Source organism: Manduca sexta, chromosome 26 (assembly GCF_014839805.1).
Source record: "Manduca sexta isolate Smith_Timp_Sample1 chromosome 26, JHU_Msex_v1.0, whole genome shotgun sequence".
In the NCBI taxonomy this organism is placed as follows: domain Eukaryota; kingdom Metazoa; phylum Arthropoda; class Insecta; order Lepidoptera; family Sphingidae; genus Manduca; species Manduca sexta.
The window spans coordinates 8803988-8813912 of NC_051140.1; the positions used below are offsets into that span (position 1 = coordinate 8803988).

The 9925-nt window shown below is 31.5% G+C and overlaps 1 protein-coding gene across 1 annotated transcript in view; it reads right to left on the reverse strand.

The window, feature by feature from the left end:
* Nucleotides 1-1993, reverse strand: part of LOC115445675 (cardioacceleratory peptide receptor) — a 103443-nt gene extending 101450 nt beyond the window's left edge. Inside the window, exon 1 of the mRNA XM_030172042.2 lies at nucleotides 1708-1993. The gene's annotated coding sequence lies outside the window, so the exon portion shown is untranslated. The remainder of the gene's footprint in view (nucleotides 1-1707) is intronic.
* Nucleotides 1994-9925: the final 7932 nt, after the last annotated feature.

Sequence of the window (9925 nt, forward strand, 5' to 3'; positions counted from 1 at the left end):
TTTATTTCGTCGTAGAAATATGAAGCATATTTCTATTTGAATAATTATAATAATAATTTCATATTTTGAGGAGATTCCTAACTTGCATCACTAACCGCCGGTGGCTTGGGTCTTGAGCTTCGCCATGAGAGGGTCATTATTTTTTTTCTATTTTTATACGCATGTTTTTTTTAAGAATATATATGTAATAATGTAAAAATAACCTTTAAAACAATGAGAATTCACAAATTTCAATAAGTGGATTAAATAATTATTCCAAAAACTTAACGGAAGATTATAATCTGATTATGATATTATTTGAACAAAAAAGTCTGTTGGACGGATAGATAAAACAAGATGTTGAATTCCTTCTTTAATAAAAACTATTATAAATATTTTGCTCCATTCATAAAGTTTGGAGAATACCAAAGAATTTACTATTATTATTTAGCGCCTTTTAAGTTGAGAACTATCTTAATTAATGTACGAAGACCTACAGAATTGTACAAGATTGGTTCCCAGTATTCATAACAAAGTGAAAAGTTTTGTGGCGTCCGCTGCAAAGTTTAGGAAAAAATTGCAAAACTTGTCGAACATTCTTAGAATACTAACAACATGTCACCGTAAGAAAGATTTTTAATTCATGCCCCTATAATATTGTTGGAAATAAGAATATGTATTTTTTTTACTTTTATGTCGGTATGTGATTTTTTATTAAATCCGAATTAATCCGTAAAAAATATAAAAGACGTAAAATTCTTGAAACTGTTCTTTTTTCATTTTGAAATGTTTTGTTTTTTATAATTTGTGAAATTGTATAATATTTTGTTTTATTTGTTTATACAAAAATAATATAAACAAGTGTAAATCTGTAACCAAAAACTCGTCTAATACTCCTATTAAGCAACATTCCGCAAATAATTTTTTTAACCGTAAATATATTTGCGAAATTTTTAACTTTAATAGCTATTCAGCTTATATCTACTTATATAAGTAACTGAGACTGCACATAGCCCTCTTCATAACATATACCAGTTTTAAAAAAATCCTAGAAAACTTTACCAATCTATTTCAAATTATAATAAGTACAGGCAACTTTTAATTATTTCTTTCACTTTATTAATTTTCTAGGAATAAAACTGTCTTTTATCACATTATAAGAAGTAAGTAATACTTATGTTGATATAATATTACGAATCATGTTGAGCACCTAACTCTCATACACGGCTCGCCCATCCATGTTACAATTTATGTTTTTTTTTAATGCAAAAACACAAATCGACTTTTGCTTATTTTATCAATTAATATAATTTCAATTTAATTTAACAAATTCTTAATATTCCTTAAATAATTTTATAAACATTTTAAAAAAAGTTAGGCCAACCATGGTTCCGCTACCTTATAAATAATATATTATTCCTGCGAAACAAAATCAAATTCTGCAAACTGATAACCCTGATAACAAAAATCACGCCGGAATTCCCTTTTATAAATTTTGTTCTATGTTACATTAGACCGTGAGTAATTATCACGCATAGTGCGTCAAAAATATTATAAATTTTATTCTGTAATAATTAAAATAAACGCTTATAATTTCTTTCATTACAACTAAATTACCTACTAACCATAAGTTTTCAATATAATCCAAGGTGTTCACGCAGTAAATTCTCTAATCGCGATTAATTTAATAACACTATGTTATTAACCTTTAAATACTTAATTACTTACAATAATTATCTTCAGCCGCACAGTCTGCGACAAACCTCGCCTTCTCAAACTAGGAAAACATTGTCTATACTCATTAAATAAGTATCACTCAAAGCAAAAACTTTTTAAATTTAGAACAGTTTTTAAAAACATTGCGGCACTTCAAAACTTTTTTATAAGTTTTTTTCAACCAGCCAGCTCAAGTCACATCGCTTTGGAACATTTTTACCCTTAAAATATTTTTTTTAAGTTTACGATCGCGAACTATGGCGGTGAGCTGTGAGCCGGCGCGTTCACTCTCAACCGCAGTTAGACGACAAGTGAAAATGAACAAGGAGCGCTCCCAGTGAGTCCCGTATATCAAACGTTATGCCATTGGATTTTTTGCAACCCGATTTATTTCGGTCAATTAAGGAAGATTATACTCAAATTGAACGTTCGCCGCTTTTAAAATAAGGGGAAACTTAACGGATATCTAAATTTGATGCTTTCAGACATTCGATGGATGTTTCAAATGCAGTACCAGCTTGCGCAGAATTTTTTAAACTAACGCGACAGTCCAGTATGACATTGCTTGACAGGTGATAAACTTATTATTCTTTTTTTAACATACCCAAATGAAAATACACAATATATTCAATTACTTTTTTATTATTAAGACCTAATCAATAATATATAAATAAATAAACAAAACAATCACATCCACAGTCACCGCTTCAATACGAAAGATTTGTCAGTCATTGTTTATGTAAAATTTGGTTCCGGTTCATTGCGCGAACACTGCATAGGTGTCTTTCCAGATAAGACTACCTCATCATAACGTAAAAACAAAAAACAGCTTTAATCTTACCTTACTTTTAATATGTGACAGTTTATAAAAATGTTTCGATGTTTGTATGTTTGTTAGAAATAAACGCATAAACCGTTACACGGATTTGGATGCAAATTGGCACACGCATAGATCATGTTCTGGACTAGCATATAGACTTTATCCCGATTTGCTCCCGTAGGCAAATCTTAAATTTTATATTATTTTTATTAAGATGGCGCTGGCGTCGTGTAGATGACGCTATATATAGATAATTACAGACTTGCAGTACGAAAACTTTTCACACGGACAAAGCCGCGACCTGCAGCTAGTACGAAAGATAATTAGGTTTGGTACTTCAATAAACGATAAACTGTTGTTGTGCCAGATATAATAAACTTTATGACCTTTACTCTTTAGCCAGTGAAGTTCAGTAGCTTAAGAGCAAAGATGGGTTAACTCAAACATTAAGACCTGTCTGTAAGTACGTCGAGAAGTTTACTTTTAATAGGTTTCATTAAGAACGGCGCTTTAGTTCCAAACGGGATAGACAATCCGATCACGTTACCTAAACTATTAAAATAAATTTACTCAACAATTTTAATTAGGTATCGACCATACACATATTGTAGTAGGATATATTATATGGTGCTAGGATATATTTTCTATCCGTCCGGATAGCGACCACCGTACACAAGATGTTAAAACCCACCTTGGGCACCGTATGTGTGTTGCGTTTCGGGGTCAGCCTGTGTATATGCGGTTCCAACAGGCCGGAATAATTGTATCGACTGCCGAGGGGTAATCATATCTCGTCAGTCGACATTCTATTAGACCTCAATCCACTTACCATCAGGTTCAATGGTCACTTTGCTGTGCTCGTCTAAAAAAATATAATACCTTATTGGATGTTTTTGTACAATTAAATTTCGAGCAAATCCTGCGACAAGACGGCCTTTAAGGCGATACCTCAAGGTCCATTTTCATACATTTTGTTTCGGCTTTAATCTGGGTAACTAAACAAGTACATTTTTCTTTTAACTGCGAGAACTAATCACTAACTATACGTGAATTTAAATTCTTTACTTGCCAATACTTGTTTAGTTACCCAGATTAAAGGCGAAACAAAATGTATGAAAATGGACCTTGAGGTATCGCCTTAACAGTAACAACGTCATCCAAAATTTAGATTAAAGCACTACGTGGCACTGCGCTCGTCAGTCGTCACCTTAAAGAATAAAATGTTAATCATATTATTAACAAGCAAAACACGCCTTTATGCTGCTACCAGGGCACCCACGCGCGATGAATGTTCCGTCCCATGGTGTGATAGGACGAGCCTTTCCTTGACGATAGGCTCGTCCTATCACACCATGGGACGGAACACTCTTACTAGATACGGAATGGAAGAACGCATTAACATTACCGAGCCGGATTCCAAACTCGGAACTTAGAGCAATAAGTGGAGCCTTTTATTAAGAAAAAGAGCCGGGTCAAGAGTTTCATGTATTATTTCCTATCAAAAATAATAACCCTATAAACATAACTTCTTTACAATAATACTGTATACCTAAGCTTTTTTTAGGTTACTTTTAATATTTTTACTGATATTGTTTTTAAATAACACTGTAATTTAAAAACATTATGTCAATAACCTATTTGAACCAAGCAAGACAAATAAATTATATTATCAATATAATAAAAAAAGTCTGTTATATTACAGTTATGATATAAATGTTGAAGTATGTTTGTTGTGATGTCCTCTCATACGTAACGACGCAGCTAATCAACACTATTTTTAAAGTCTTAAGGTCTATTTCACAAGTTACAAGTACATTTTCTGTGACATTTATCGTATTAAACAACTAATGTCAATAGTACTAATTTTATTATAATTTATTGAGGAGCATAAATTCGAGTGTTATTTTGAATTTGGTCGGTTTATATATGTATGTGACGAGTAGATAGAAATCATGAAACAGGCCCATAATATTTAAAGATCATATGGAGCTGCTACTACTCAATTTAAAATAATCACTTGTATGCCTTCCAAAGAATTTTACGCGGGAAGAGTTGCAAGCAAAACCTAGTTAACATAATTTCGTATCAATAACTTTCGTCAATTTTTATTAGCATAATATGACGATTACTTGGCTATAAAACAAATTGTCGCTATAAAAACTTGCACCCAATTACAGCCACCGTATTTAAAATAATAAAGTGCCCGAAGTGCATCTAGCTTCACAAAAAGTCTGACGATGCAAAAAATCCAGACATTTTCAAAAGTTATCTGTTGTTTAAATAAAATTTTATATATATAAGTACATGAAAACAGTAAACATCTGTAGGTTGCAGGTTCAGTGGCACCGTAAATCTGAGTAATTGCCTTAAACAGTATAGGGAGCGGCGCCAAATATGGACATTGGTAGCAAACATCGTTCATATAACGAAGAGAAATACTTCGACTGTTTTTGCTAATTTTCATAAGTTTAATGGTGCGAGTAAATGATACGATGTGTGTATAATGTGGATATTATCATTCTCACTCATTTTCTTGCCGTATAAGTCAAATTATTTTGGAATTAAAGCTAAATTAACAGAAAGGTTGCAATTTCGCAAGTCGAGAGCAATTAGTTTCGTCGGAGCAACGCGGAATTTCTGGTTTTGGGGCGTAAATAAATTTACCGAATTTATGATTAACTCTTATTAAGGTTATGATAAAGAATATTTGATTGCGAGGAAAAGAAAATAAGAAAATAGCCAAATTAATAGTCTAGTTACTGATATAACATTTTTTTAAAATATGAATTAAGTTCACAAGCAGCGATAAACGGCTATATTTTTCATCAATTATATTTTTATCCATTACTGAAGCTGAGAAACAAACGGTCTTCACAAAATCCGAACATGATAGTACACATTGTCACAAGATTTGACAATAAACATTGCGAGGCTTCCCTCGGTAAACGAATTTGGGAAAATGTTCAATTTGGACTGCGAACCCTCTGTTACTTGTATACAGGAGCTTGTCATCTCGGCTTTCTTTGCGTTTTGTTTTATAAATTTCAAAGGTAAACCAATATTTCTCATATCCTTTGTTCATCCTGTTTTATGGAGTACCGATTTTATGTATGTGATGTGTAAGCATATTAGTTTCAAATACAAAAGTATAAATAATTATTTTACGTTACCTTTGGTATATTTTTTTGGCTTCATAAAGGTTTTTACTAATTCTATTTAAATTATGTAGAGTTTGAAGTTATCTCCTTGAAACCATAGCACATGTACCTAAGTCAGTACATGTTCCAGTATGTTCTGAAAAGTCAACGTCAAATAGTCTATGGTAGATATCAGTATACTATAAAATGTATCATCGTCTACGTAAAATATTATGTTTGAGGCAATTCTTGCTAATTTTGTGTTAGAATATTGGATAAGGTCAGAGGACCTTATTTCGTCTACAGGGGCATATCCGTCTTTTTGCAATTACAGGCGTTCTAATCGAAAGACAGCTTTGATAGCCGCATAGGTAAAAAGGTGATTTTAGATTCTCTTACCTGTACTATCGAAGTTGTCCTCAGAACGCTCGTAATTGCAAAAAGACGGATTCGTCCCTATAGAACGGAATAAGGCCCCCTGACCTTACATGTAATACGAATAAGCGATTTATACATCTAATAATCCGGAACCATAAAGGTTTTAAATAAATTCAATACGTTATAATAACAATTGTGCAGTTAAATATTGTACTATACACACTAACTACATTTATTGCATTTTTGTACAAAAGTATACATATTTATGTCATGAATGCAACACTCTTAATTCATGCATATATTGCTGTCATGTACCGTTTTTATTTAGTTAGCATTTTCCATTAAACTGTCGATATTGAACTCTTTTCAGATTATCCAACTAATAAAGCTTGTCGAGTGGCGCCTCGTCGATCAAACTCAAAAAGTAATCGACTAGCGGAGCTTCTACGTGTTATTAAAAATTAATACTTCTTTGCAAACTCTTATGGAGTTTAGATTGGATAGAATTTTTAGTAAACTCTTTTAGACCTCAAAATATAAGTTTGACATCATGGGTGAATGTTATCAAAACTTTTACTGTTAGCTTAATTCTATATGGGTTCATGAATAATTTAATCTCATATTATTTTTTACTCACTTATACTTTGTTTAATGATTTCTATTACACTTAGTAAATGAACTTTCGTAACTTTAATATGTTACAAATATATCATATTAAGTAAATTTCTCTTCTAATTTTATTTATTTTTTATTTATTGATTTCCACATACAACTATTTTACAGGTAATACCCAATACAATATCGTAGTACAATACTTATTATAATATTTTATAATATAATGTTTTGATTATAGACGTGATTTTACAAATTATGATAATATCGTTAGGTAATAATTTTTAAAAAGTTCACCTAAAAAATAAAATACATCTCAAAAAGAAACCATATATCTACTAACAGTAATTCACTAATAAAGTATTAATTCACCAAAACCCCGAAAACTTTGCGCAAAATAAGCCTCTTGCTAAACAAGATACGTAGAAAATGAATAGTAATTTAATGTGAACCTTTCACCTGTTTACCTCATTTATTCCTTCCTGTTTTTTAGCCTTTGCCTATGTTTTCCGGCCATTACCAGTCTTATTTTTTCGGCTTCGCCCATGTTTTCGGCCCATTACGTGGCTACATGTGTACATGTTTTAGATAATCAGTTCGAAGTTTATTCGGAGCCTTTAAACCTAGCCTATAATGTTCATTGCTGCTTTGTGATCGTAAATGTGTGTGTACATATATAAAAAATAATATCTTAAATAATTGTATGTTCTAAAAATAAAATAAAAGTTCTTTATTCAATTGAGTAGCGACACAATAGGGTACCGGAATCATTTTTTTTTTTACTATTATCAAATATTTACATAATATAAAGTATAACACAGAAGGAATTATTAAAATCCGGTAAAAAATCAACAAGTTACAAGTCTTTGAATTTCGGCGGAAGGGGTAATTAACAAGAAACAGAAAAAAGACAAAATACCCACATGTGACGTCATCGGGAATTACGACGCGTGCGAAAAAAAGAGATGAAGCGATATCCCCACATCGCGCCCACTTCTGCACGTTACAATATTTTAAATATCAAATACTCGCTCATTTTTTAACCAATTTTTATGCAGTTTTCGCAGGAGTGCTTCATTTTCGTATTATTAACCATTACATATAGAATAATGTACAAAATCAAGCTTAGGCCGGTCCCCTATTAATTAATTCACCTGATGGTAAGCGCGAAGCTTACAAACAGTATGTATGAACGAAAACAAAGTCTTTTAATTATTGCCTTACAAATTCCTTTGTAAAGACCAAGTCTTTTGCGTTACAAATTCCTTTGCTTATCGACCCGAGAAATAATATAAGTCTGAGTTTAGTAATTACACTGGCATCGATATCCTTTAAACTGGAATAGAGTTACACACAGCTGCATCGCTGCAGAATTAAATGAGCACATACAGATAAACTTAGTCAAGTATTTTAATTAAATCATTTAGTAATATATAGGTCTGAAAATTTTATATCCAACACGAGAAATAACATTAAATTAGTTTCAGTATACGTTCAACTTCCAATTCAGACTAGATTTATATAGAAGAAGAGAAAGCGCAGACTAGTAGACGAAAATAAGACTAGACATAAGCATCTAGCTCAAGTAGGATTTAGTGACGAAATAAGAAACAAAACATTGTAGATTTAGTCTAGTTTTTACTGCTTAGGAGCAAATGATGTCTTGCACAAACATGTTTGTATTACTGACAGCCATGTCGTTTAAGGTTAGACAAAAAAATTGCCAATATCATAGGTAGTAAAAGTTTATTGCTATGAAAATGTGTGTTGTTGTCTTGTAGTATAAGGGTATCCCAGTCTATGTATGTTAAATTACAACCAATTAATCTTTAAGGCCCTTCGCGGAGAGGGCGGCCTTGAGCATTCATTCCATACATGTACGACGCATGAATTATGGCGGGAATTTGCAAAGATTATAAGGAATATGTTCATTAAAATTCGTTATCCATTTATCTATCTAATTTTGTTGGTTGAAAATAAAATGACGTATTATTTAGGAGGAGATGCACCTAATCAACAATTTTAGTGGCATTTTCATTATGATATTAATGAACCAATATCGACTTTATAAATTATTTTATACACCAAAATAAAGATAAAAATTGCACAAATTAGATGTATATATTCTTTTCCATATACATTTATTATAAAGGGAAGACTTATGATAAATGTCTATACGCAAACTGTAAACAAAAAATATTCTCTTATTCCATCCATCTTTACAGACCTAAAATGGCACTGATTTTCTTTAATTGTAAATTTAACAATAGTCTATCAACCATTTTTTTTTAAAAACTCATACTTTTCCAAACTTCTCTGAAATCGCAAAATGCGATACATTGGCGCGCATCCACACTATCGCTCAACGTGTCATCGTGACAAGATTGCAGTTTCAAATTAAACTATCCCCGTTGATGGTATCGAAAAACGCTTCCATTTATTTTAAATATCGTAGTCAAATGGGATAGTCAGACATTGAATCCAATTAAAATTGTATTTCTTACTCGGAATAATAGTAAAATGCGTTTCGAATCCAAAAAAAAATATATGCCACTGAAATATGGTGTGCTTTGAATACAGCAAAAATAACATAAGATCCTGTGTCGTTTTATTGGGATTGGTTGAAAGACTGGCGTGACTGACGCATTTTTCTCTTTATCAATCAAACATCGAAATTAAATGAAATCGACTTACAAGTCGCGTGCTTTTGGACGTTTTAAGGATGCTAAGCAACAATATTTCAACAATTATATAGCAGAAATAATTTTTATGCTGCCACCCACTTTGAGATTGGTAGCAAATACAAGTAAACAAACAATTACAAGTATTTTTAATAAAGTATTGAATCTAGAATCAAATCCAGTACCTTGTCCCGCAGCTTTTTTTTCATCTACACTAAGGCAATGTATAATTTGTTTTAGCATAAATTCACATATATATGAAAGGCCAAAAGTATCTGCCTACCACACGTCTTTATCTGCCGTATTAGCATTCATGAAGTAACTCCGACCGCTGGATACGTTAAGATAACAATTTTTATCTAGCACTGGTCGATATTTCAGTGCCGAAGTTACATGCGTGTTTGCTTGATGTTAGAAAAAAATTTATAAAAGCATATTTTTGAAGCTTCATTAATTGTACGATCTGTAGTAACATTGTTTTAATTAAAAATTATAATAATGATTTGCAAAAGCTGTAGATAAATATATTATTTATTAAATTAAAATAGATTACATAAAAAGTTGTACGTTTTCAAGAAAAATATTAAAGTAGTTTAAGATTA